This window comes from Pundamilia nyererei, unplaced genomic scaffold (assembly GCF_000239375.1).
Source record: "Pundamilia nyererei isolate P.nyererei 1_Seehausen unplaced genomic scaffold, PunNye1.0 scaffold00013, whole genome shotgun sequence".
NCBI classification, from domain to species: Eukaryota; Metazoa; Chordata; class Actinopteri; order Cichliformes; family Cichlidae; genus Pundamilia; species Pundamilia nyererei.
In genome coordinates, this window is record NW_005187414.1 from 1,860,572 (window position 1) to 1,870,937 (window position 10,366).

A 10,366-nucleotide genomic window follows, 5' to 3' on the forward strand; every position below is an offset into this window, starting at 1 on the left:
CACACACACACGCAGAAGGACTGCCTACTAGCTTTTAAAAACCCGCATCTTACATTTCCCATAATGCAACTTTTCAGCCGTATTTGTCCATGACATATGTACATACATGATGTTTTAAAAAATGCTTGCTTTCTGCTAAAGTCTTCAACAATAAGTGAAGTCCAAGACGTAACAGGATATTGGTCAGATATAACCTGAAATAACACTTCTGTGACCGGTCACGTATCTTCTACACCAAAACTATTTAGTTCCAAGTCACTGACCTCTTTAGATGAAATACAGCAGCTGCTACGAGAACTTCACTTAAGCTAAACAACCAGCTTAAAACTGCTATAAAATAACACGTTTAAGCTCTGATGAGTTTTAGTCAATAAACAGCTGCTGTTATAGGGTTTGGCTGGATGTGTGAGATGAAGCTTTTATGATTATGTGGTCTTGAGCCTATGTTGGATGGCGACATGTCCTTTGTTGACTTTTTGAGAGATAAAAAGCAAAACAAGTACAGCAACAGACTTAACGAATTAAAGTTGAGTGAGTGGCCATTTAGGATTTCACAACACTAACTAATTGAGCCTTGCTCCCCCCCCCGACTGTTATAGCCGTCACTTTTACGAGATTTTAATATCAGGTCTCCTAAAAAGTGACAGGTGAGATCAGTCCTGTACAGTACTTTCAGTTATTTTTTCTGTATTTGTTTATTTTTGTCTCATTATACCTAAAAAATTTGTTTTAGAAGCGAAAATGATGATGAGCGTATTTTGTGGGTATTTTGACTCCACTTACATATGAGGATTTTTACCTGCATCACTACAGAGGTCTGTGTGCCGCCCTGCTTAGACCTCTTGCCCCTCCTTTAAGATTTTAAATAGATTTTTTAAAAATGTGCATTTAAAGTTACAGCTTTTATAACATGTGCAGCACCATCTTGTCCAAGTATTGAATATGACCTCACTCGGTTAGTTGCCGAAATGCTGCTGCATTAGGTTTTGTTAACAAACTGCAGACAGAAAATAACTCAGTAGAATATAAGATGACTAAAACAACAAAGTTGTTTCAGGGGCAGCAGCGAGCGTTATGTTACAAACCGAGGACAGACTCTTTCTCTGTTCGTTGTTGGCTAGCTGGACTGAAATGGATGGTCTGGGTTGTCGCGATGCTGGGGTTTTAGGACACTTTATAAATGAGGACCGTGGAGACGAGACATCATTTGAGCCCGGTGCCCCGACAAGCTAAACTGTGTTTAATTTTTCCTCGTCAGGTCGGGGATCTAGAGTGAGCCGCTCAGTCAGCTTTTACGTAAAATAATGCTGATCGCATCTCGTGGACAAACGCTCTGCCAGCTGATTGCATCACTTGCAAAACAAAAAGCAAACTCTGCTTAAGCTGCTCTTTAGTTTTAGCTTTCTTGTGTTTCCACTGAGTTATTCTCTCCCACCAATGCAGCATGTTTACATGTAGCATCTGCCTGTTTGTTAGCAGTGTAGCATCCAAGGTATCATGTTCAAACTTTGTGACGGTCGATACCACAAACAGCAGATTTAAATGTGGTCAAAATCATGTCAAGGACATACCAAATGTGACATTCTTTAAAAATATTATATCACCCACAAACTTCACAATAATATATATAAGTTTCATTGCACCTGAGGAAAGGGCACGGACAGATACAACATAATGTGACCTCACAATGACACATACATGTGCATTTATCAATTATGCATATTACACATACATGTTTGATACATGTAGTGTTTTATATCATGTCCACCTGAAGATAATAACATCTTCTTGCATATTATGAAGAAATCAAAAGAATTTTGATTTTATTTGCAGGAAACAAAACCGTGTTTGTCCATGAACGTGTGAGATGGCAGGGCGTCTTCAGTTTATTTTCTATTTATTCTCTATTTTTGATTTCTTATCTTAAAATTATGTAAGATTCGTGTGTTATTCTTAGTTAAGGGGGTAGCTGAGTTATTTTGTATTTTTTGATTTACTATGAGATAATGTTAAGTTGTAGTGTTATTATTAGTTTGTCTGAAGTTGTTTTAGTCTGATTTATGAGTCTTTCCAGTCTTCTGTGTAAGTCTTGTCTTTGTTTTATTCCTTTATCTGTTCCCATGTCTCTGCTTGTGTTCACAGGCTGTCTGTTCCACATCCTGTTGTCCAGCTTGTGTTGTCATGTCTACATCTCTCCATGTTTCCTGTTTTATTGTGAAAGTTCTGGTGTCTCCATGTTCAGTGTGTTTAGTTTTACTTCCCCTGTGGCGTCGGGTTCATTCGTGTCAGCTGTGTTTCCGGGTGTTTCCACTCCTCTCATCACCCTGCTGTGTATTTAAGTCTCTGTTTACTTCTCAGAGTTTTTGCTTTAAACTGTTCAGGTTCAGGCTCATGTCAGGTTAAAGTTACTTCACTTTCAAGGTTTTACATGCTCCTGTTAAGTTTTCATGTTATGTGTCACGTCATGTTTTTCATAATTAAGTTAGTTCAGTCTCAGTTTAGGTTTTATTTTAGTTTCATTTCGCCTCGCCTTGTCTTTCTGGGTTTTTTGTATCAGCCGCTTTTGTTTAAACCTCAGTTCGTCTCTCCTGTGTCCGGTCCGCTCCACAAACCCACCGGCTGCTCAGCCGTGACAAGAGTTACAGATGAAGCCTCTTAGCTGTGCTTAATGATAATACAATAAGCAGCACAACATCCTTTAAGGGCGAAGATGAGTGGAAAAGAATGGTTTTGGCTACAGAGATCGCCTTCTCTCGTGTTAACTTTGGCACTTTTAAATGATCAAAAGGAGCTGAGTGAGGAACTCGTGAATTAATCCACAATCTGCAAGAGGCATCGCTCGTGAATTGGAAGTTGGCACAATTTGTGAGGGTTTGTAAATTGCTTCTGTGGATCAGGCCCCAGAACACTCAAGTTCGAGTAAAATAGTGTGTAGGAAGTGTACAAACAAAATAGCTGTGTAACAGTTGTGTACGTTCAAACCCTGCTGACTTTGCCACCATCACACAACATCATCCGACAAGCAGTTTTGATGAAAGCATACTGGCAGCCTGAGCGCTATTGTGTGGGGAAGGTCGAGGTTTGGTTGTTGTTGGGTTATATTGAGCAAAGTCAAACAGAGTTGTGTAACCGAGAGAATTGTGATTATAATTGATTTGTCTGATGGCAAATGGCGAGCGGACGAGATCCTCGCCAGAACCTCAAACCAAACAGGACCTTGACCACATTCCTTCACATGGAAACATAGCCGGCCTCCCTGCTTTGAAAAATGTGTGGTGAACAGACTGACGTGACCCAAACATGATCTGGGAAAATGTGAGCTTGTTCTCACGCAGCTCGGAGCAAGACTACAACAACCCGCCTGCTCGCTTCGTCTCGTGTCCCCCGCTTGTGATTTATTGGGGCTTTCTGCAAGGTGAAAAAGTTATGGCTGACTTGCTACTCGTCTTCCATATTAATTACATAAACGGAGTCGGGTGAGAGGCAGAGATGGGCACCAATATTCCCCGGAGTTACACAGATCAATCAATATTGATCAACAATACCTTGATGTATGGCAACATCTCACACCCGAGACCTTGGGCAGCTTGAGTGATGATAGCGTCCAGAAATGGTGCTGTCTCTGAAACAATTTCCCACAAAACAGATAGGATGGAATAGAGATCTAAGACGCAGACGCACACACCTCCACACTCTCCACCTCATTGTTTCCCCTCCTTCTTACTTACTTTCTCTCACGGAAACATGATTTTGTCTCAGCGCCCCATGAAGACACGCTCTCTCGCGGATCTTTTTTCTCCGGGGTCGGCGAGATGAATACGAAATGAAATCCATATGCTTCTGTCAATATCATAGCTGCCAACACAGCTCCACGACTATTATAAGTGGCTACACCTCGGGCAATACGCTGGCTAATGAATAGTGCAAGCAACCAAAACGAAACATTACTTCATAGCAGCACCATAAATGAATAAACATGAGTGAGAGGGTGCGGGGACAAAATGTTTACTCATAAAAATCCTGTTTCACTTAAACACATTTTGGATTTTCATTCTGACACTTCAATTTAACTGGGTGGCTTTTATTTAAATCAAATTGGGAGGAAGCGAGGAAATGGAAGGATAAGAAATTATGGGAGAGAGTAAACACGCATGCATCTAGTTCTATACAATCTCACATGACCACACACACACACACACACACACACACACACACACATTCAAGGACAGAGGGGAATTAGCAGAAGGCGGAGGCAGGTCTCTTTCCCTGGTTGCTTTAGGCTATTTCAGGCAGCTATTTCAGGTCTTCTGTCTTCTTCCTGTGTCTCCTCTCTCCACATATCCATCTGACTGCAGCCGAGGGAGGACAGAGGAGTATTTTTAACGCTCTTTCTCAACAGGACCGTTTATTTATTTATTTCTTTTCCAGATCTACCTCGGCTCATGGTTTACCACTTTCTGTAAAGTGAGACGGGGAAAAAGACCCTGCTAGGCTTTAACATTGAACTGCAAAAATGGAACATTTGACCGGCGTTGACACAGATGCCGATTCAGGCGAGCTTCACTGCTGCAAGACCTGCATGACCTGAACTATCAGGTCAACAAACAATTCTGCAGAGAAGAAGGACTTGTAGTACTCTAGACTTTAATATTAAAATGTGTCAATATATATAAATATCTCTCTATATAAATATATATATTTGTGTTATATTTGGCATTTTCATGGGAGCAAATGATGTGTTTTTGCGACAGATGGCAGTGACAAAGTGCCTAAAGACACAATTTACCACTGGTTCATTGCTAAGTTCTTACGCAGACACAACACTGAGTTGAATTAGGTGCATTTTATGCATGAACAGTTCATAAGTCAGGGTTAACCCATTGAAAAGTGCCCTCGGGGTGGCTTCTTTTATTTGTCATTCTTTGGACGTCGGATTTCGCTCCACTGAAGGGGATGTTTTGTAACACCAGGTGACTACTGAACGTCTGCCGTTGTCCTCCATGCGACCTCCGTGTACAGGCCACAGTGTGGTTGTTGTGGACGTCTTTTTGATATCAAACTTCGACTCGTTACAGACGTTGTTTTTATACTGCTTCCATAGGCCCTGTAGTCTCATGTTTCCAGAGAGTGGAGGAAATGTTTTCTGTACAGAATCCGTTATGTGTGAAGAAATGCAGAGTGATCAGCTGACATCTCCAAGATGCTGTGGGCTCCTGAGCTAAAACGAAAGTGAGCAGCTGCTCGGTGGATTTTGCACAGAGAAATCTCCCCAGCTTCTCACAGACAGTTTGAAAACGTGCACATCGACAAAGACTGTCGAGCAGATACTGCAGTTCATACATACACAACTGCACAAATTTGTCGTTCTTACTGTCGCAACTTGTCTCAGTCCTGCTACCGATCACGACCACGTTCACTCGCTCCTACAGCTCTCGTCACAATACAACAGGATGCTTGTAAAAATAAATCATATATAGTCCAAACGCTCTTTTAAATGGATGAAATACATTGTATTTAAAAGGAATTCCAAAATAATATGCCTTCGATGCTTGTTGCCTCCTGGGAACACGAGGCGGGTCTGGGCCTGCGCTGGAGAGTCGGCGCAGTGGCAGGATGGCTGCTGTGTTGCCTGGGATTACTCCTCACCTCCTACCCAGCCCTGTTGCTGGTCACATGCTCCATAATGTTGTACTGTGGACATTTATGTGCTTTCTGTGCAGAGGAGGGGTTTTTTTTTGTTTCCTGTTCTCATGCTGTCCTCCTATAGCCCAGCATGAGTAGAGGTCTCTTTTTTTTCCTCTTGTACTTTCCCATTGTAGTGTAGAAATCCTGAAGAAATTTCACTGAAGACTATACATGCCAACCCTCCCGATTTTTCCGGGAGAATCCTGAATTTCTCCTGATTTTCCACCTGGACAACAAAAATGAAAAACCATATCCCAGAATTCATAGCGCGGCCCAGCCAATTCCAGTTTCCAACAATGGCAGCAGCTACTTAGTTTTAATATTGCTCTTATTTCTCTTTCTGGGTCGCAAAATGAACTTTTAGCATATTTTCAGGCGAGAATGTAGCTGTGTAAACTTCAAACATCTGAGCCGGCGAGAACAGCGAACTCCCAGCACATCGTTTTCAAACCCCCGCGGTCTATATATACGTGATATATAAGTCACTTAGATAACTTAAAAATGTTATTGTTGAACTTTTTCCAGTGTTTTATTTGTTCCCGAGTAAATCGTTTGGCTGAGATTAAAGTTCTAGTTTTCACACAGCTGAATAAATGTCAAACAGAAAACTGTGAGACGGTCGAGTTTACTCCAGCGTCCTGTTGTATTTTAGATAGCGAGGAGCAGACGGCTGAGTTTCACTCCACTGAGCGAGCTCGTGACATAATTCTAGACATAAGGCTAGACCGTCACAGTCGCTCACTTCCGGCCTCCCATCTATCGGAGGACCCGGCCCACATTGACCGCAAAGCCCCCCCCCTGAATGTCTCCCTAATTCTGAGGTGTCAAGGTTGGCAAGTATGCACAAGACCACTTTTGCAAAGTGAATTACACATCATCACAGGGTGCTTAAGAAATTTTACAATAATTTTCCCTTTTTCTTTGGAATTGGTCAAATGGACTGCAACTTAAGAAAAGACGAGCAAATACAAAATTGCTGCAAAAGCACAAAACACAAGGGAAATGGGAAAAACGCACCACATAAGCCAAAACATGCAAATTGTACTTAGACACACTTAAAAGAAGTTCATGTTGTGAGGAAGAAAAAGATTTATTTTTACATTTCAGTTGTCGAGTTCGTCTTTATCCTTTGCATTCGGTTCATTTTCCCCGCGTGTTTTGTGTCCTTCTGCAGCATTTTTTCTTCTTGCTGGTGATTTCTTGAGTTGCTGTCCATCTGACCTTGCAGGGCCACCATATTGTTCTCTACTAAAGTCCATTAAAATAAAATTTTAATTAAACATCCCATTTCACGAACAGAGGAAACTTTTATCAGGAAAAAGGATTGCACAAAACGACAGCACCACAAACATTATTACACTGAATTAAACTGTGGACCTGAATCAGGGAAAACCAGCATGCAGAAAAATAATGATGACAATAATAATAATATAATAATAATGATGACACACTGACTCACTTGGGATCCTATCGTGTTCAGGGAAATGATGCAGCTTCATATAGTGCTGACATCTGTGTTTCACAATGACATTATATAACGGCAATGTCGTCCTGTGTTATGTAGAGAAACAAATGAAATCTCACACCTCTGGCACATTTTGTTTTTCACTTGCTGTGAGATAATTAGATCGAATGATGCAGCTGAGATGAGATGATGATGAACAACACTGTCCTTCTCTGCTTTCACGGTCAAGAAGTAATGCATGAGTTATGTGGCTGCGGTTCTGTTCCCACGTGTTTGATTCTGATCAGACTCTCGAATATTTCCAAAGCGTATATGAGAATATTTCCTATTCTTTTTTAAACAATGCAAAGAGAGCAAAAAGGAAAAGAAAAGAAATGTATAAACTTGGCTGTGCAGCTGGCTGTTTGCTACCTTGCCTCAGGTACAGACTTCACAACCTTGTCCCAGTTGTTTGGCACAGACAAATGAACTGAATCCCAGTGTGTCTGGGACTACAAGCAAAACTGAAAGAGTTGAGCAGGCAGTCCTGTAGTGTGCTATGGGACACTTTTTATTTAGATTATGTCCCTATGTGTGTTTCCTGCTTTAAAAGCTCAGGTTCTGTCACGTTACGTCCATGTTTTAAACCATGTTTTTTATGTATTATTTATTTTGTAATTTCTGTATATGGTGTAAAGATAGTGTGGCCTTAAACATGGTTCAGTAGGTAAGACGAGATCAATGTTAAAGCATTCAAAGTTAGTTAAAAAGAAGCAAGGCAGCACAGCACGCACTGTGTCTAAAAATATTTCAGACACAGAACATGTGCAATTCAATCTGAAAAGTGTTAATTTGTTGGTAACCAGCCAGCAGCACAAACGTTTGTGTGATTGGCAAATAGGCTGTTTGGTGTAAGCAGAAGCGCCAAAATGTAAAAACACATATTAAAAACAGCCTGACCGTCAGGGCTCCCCTTGGGTTTGTCACACCAGCAACCTCCTTGCAACTAGTAAAAACCTGTGATTTGGAAACCACTTGCACGTAGTTACGTGACGACTTTTGATCACAAGGCGATTAGTGGGAGACAGCATTTCTTCAAAAAGTCAAGATCCCACTCGACTGCAGCCACTCTCAGACTGACCGGTGAAAGTTGACTGTGTCATTCATAAACCTATGAAGCCTCACTTTGCAGTTGGAGACATGACTCACCTCATTGCCAACTGGTTGCATTATATTCCTGCACAAAATCAAAGTTGCTGAGCACTTTTTTCATTTAAATCTTCATCAGCAACTACGTCAGTTTATCAGGGAAGTTCTGCTTCAAACCTGAGGTGCTGACTGGTCTCTGAATATAAATAATCACTTTCAGTTTATATCAGTGAACATTGTGTATGCAGACAGCAGCAAACTGACAACAGACAGAAACAGATTTGAGGCTATTTCTCACAGACGGATGTAATGCGTTTAATCACAAAATGACGGCAGCGTCCGCAGACCTGCGAAGGAGCCGTTTGAAAGTCACAACTTCGTTGCTCTTGCTGAACTCTACAAACGCTCTTTTGCTAGTGTGAATGAATTGTTTGCCGATTGCTGCTAATTCCTGGCCCTTTTTGTGCCTTTGTGTATTTTCAATGAAATAGCTTGATAAATAATATGGATCGTGAAAGTCACAAGGATTTCTTCTCAAGGGAGTAAAATCCATCTAATGCATCTACTTATTGACATATTACAGCCTGGACCAAAGCCAAAGACCAGCAGACTGACATCAACACCACTAACATGGCCAAAAATCAATTAAGCTGCAAGTGCAGCTTTAGTCATTAGATTTTAACATCTTGTGTATATTAATCCAGTTTCTCCTGTTTTTCAGTATTCCGAGTGAAAATGTGCTTTTGTTTTGATGAACTGTTCGATGAATTAGCTGAGACAGAATTTAAGGCCAAATTTGAACAGAGCTCCATGCTTATGAAGATATACCTGCTGTTCACACAGCAGTCGCACTTGGTTTCCTGTCGTTCCCTCGCTGGCGTACGAGTTCTCAGTCACCTCCTCGTAGGCGATATCAGCTCCCACAAAAACAGACGTTCGGAAGCAGTGCCTGGCAGCTGATGTTGGACCGCAGCTGCTTTATGGATCTCTGCCATTTCTTCACATTTCCCCAAGGGCTCAGTGACTAGCTGGCCAGAGAAGAGGAGAACAGGATGTATTGATCAGTAGCTAAGAGTAGAACGGAGCCACTCAGAGTGTCAAGCCCAAAGGGAGAGGACAGAGGAATTGTACTTCTACCCTGTGAGTGTGAAGAAGTTGAGGGAGGGGGGCTTTTATCTCCAGTCTGACAGGGCCCCTTGATGCCTCATTACAGTCAGCCATGCCTGTCCCCTCCCCATGTTTTTCACTGGACACTTCTGTCTTTCTTCGAGCTCTTGAACCAAATATACCGTTGCCTCTTTGAGGGAGAGATTTGGTGTAAGTAAATGTTCAGTGTGCTGAGCCGCATCACAAAGCCCTCCTTTCTCTGTATGTCTGTCTGCTGAATCTGCTTTAAATTTCTCAGTGGAGTGGGAACAAAGGAAAGTGTTTGAAAGGTAATCAGCATTTCTTTACTGGTTGTAGCTGCGGAGGGAAAAACTCATTTCATTTCATTTTCAAAGCGGTGGCTGTACAGCACCTTGCTTCGGTAATTGTTACCCTCGGAGAGCTGCCAAGTGGTTTGATGGTGTGCCAGATTAGCTGTGTGTGGTTTGTCTCTCACTTGGGCCCACCTTGTACGCGGCCTATCGCCCAGGCCTACGTTGGCACGGGCCCGTACCATCTGTCAGAAACTTGGGCTTTGAACCACTCCCCCGCTTTCCCCCATATGAAAAAGAAATCATTCTTGCACAGAGAAACGGTAACAACTGAAGACACCAATAGAAATATTCTTAAACTGTTCTTGCTGGTTTATTTTAGTTTTAATGCGTGTGAAATTTTATGTAAATTCACCATTTCTCAGGCAGTAACAAAGACGGATCAGGAGTTTACTTTTCTGTCAGCACTCTCCTCAACCAGCCTTTTTTTCTTTTAAAGAAAAAAAACATAACAGAAAGAGTAACTGGGAAGCAAAAAGATCTGAAGTTGATTCAAAGTGTCAATTTTTATTTTATACGTTTTCACTGTAATTTTTAATACGATGTTCAAAGTGATGGCCGTGAAAGTACAGCAACCCATTCATTTGGCTGAAAAATGTAAAATGATCCT